The sequence below is a fragment of the Cynara cardunculus genome, unplaced genomic scaffold (genome assembly GCF_001531365.2).
Source record: "Cynara cardunculus var. scolymus isolate 2C unplaced genomic scaffold, CcrdV1 Un_Scaffold_6411, whole genome shotgun sequence".
NCBI lineage: Eukaryota > Viridiplantae > Streptophyta > Magnoliopsida > Asterales > Asteraceae > Cynara > Cynara cardunculus.
Window position 1 is genome coordinate 3,202 of NW_020202950.1, and position 1,076 is coordinate 4,277.

Genomic DNA, 1,076 nt, shown 5'->3' on the forward strand with positions numbered 1-1,076 from the left:
GCTTCGCTAAAGTTTTATTTTGAGTTAATTAAAAGGTTTGATTTTTCTAGTACCATCAGAATCATTTTTAAAAGTGGTGTATGCCACGGTTACAACACGGGGAATTTTTCGAATTTGATCCCGATATTGAGAGAACGTTTCACCATCGGAGGAGGGCTCAAAGAGCATTTTTTTCTCTACTCCCTCCGAACATGGCGTTACCTCCCCCAATTATTCCGGAAATACCGCATTTGGAAAACCAACCGTCGATTTTTGAACCAATTCCACCATTCCCGAATTTTCAACAAGGACATCCACATAATGGTAATAATTTGGACACGGAATCGGAACCTAATGAGAACCAAAGAGCACAAACTCCGAACATTATTAATTTGGCAAATTCCAAAAATGAGAGGATCATGGATTATGCTATTCCGGATTTTGAGCAATTAAATTCCGGGATTGTTAGGCCACATATGACCGCTCTCCATTTTGAACTCAAACCCATAATGTTTCACATGTTGCAAACAAATGGCCAATTTGCCGGATTACCTTCGGAGGACCCACATTCGCATTTAAAATCTTTTATGGAAATCACTGATGCTTTCTTGATCCCGGGAGTGTCAAATGACGCTTTAAGACTCACTTTATTTCCATTTTCCTTGAGGGATCGGGCTAAAGCATGATTTAACTCGTTAACTCCGGGTTCTGTGCCGTCATGGAGTAACATGGCGGAATTTTTTTTGCGAAAATATTTCCCACCAACAAGGAACGCTAAGTCCAGAAATGAGATTTTGTCTTTTTAAACAAATGGACGATGAGGCTGTTCCTGACGCGTGGGAAAGGTTTAAAGAACTGTTAAGGAAATGCCCACACCATGACATTCCATACTGTATTCAACTTGAGACGTTTTACAATGGGTTACATCCCATGGCAWAACAAATGCTCGATGCGACTGCGGGCGGAGCCTTTACAGCCATGACCTATAATGAAGGATATGAAATCCTAGAAAAGATTTCGGCAAACAATGGGCATTGGGCAGATCCACGTACTCAATCACAGAAAAAGACTGCCGGGATACATGATGTAGATGCATA

The 1,076-nt window shown here is 41.0% G+C and overlaps 1 non-coding gene across 1 annotated transcript; it reads right to left on the minus strand.

The window, feature by feature from the left end:
• Positions 1-755: 755 nt before the first annotated feature.
• LOC112504663 lies at positions 756-863 on the minus strand. The gene has a single exon (XR_003068238.1). It is a non-coding gene; the product is annotated as a small nucleolar RNA R71 (small nucleolar RNA).
• Between the last annotated feature and the right edge of the window lie 213 nt (positions 864-1,076).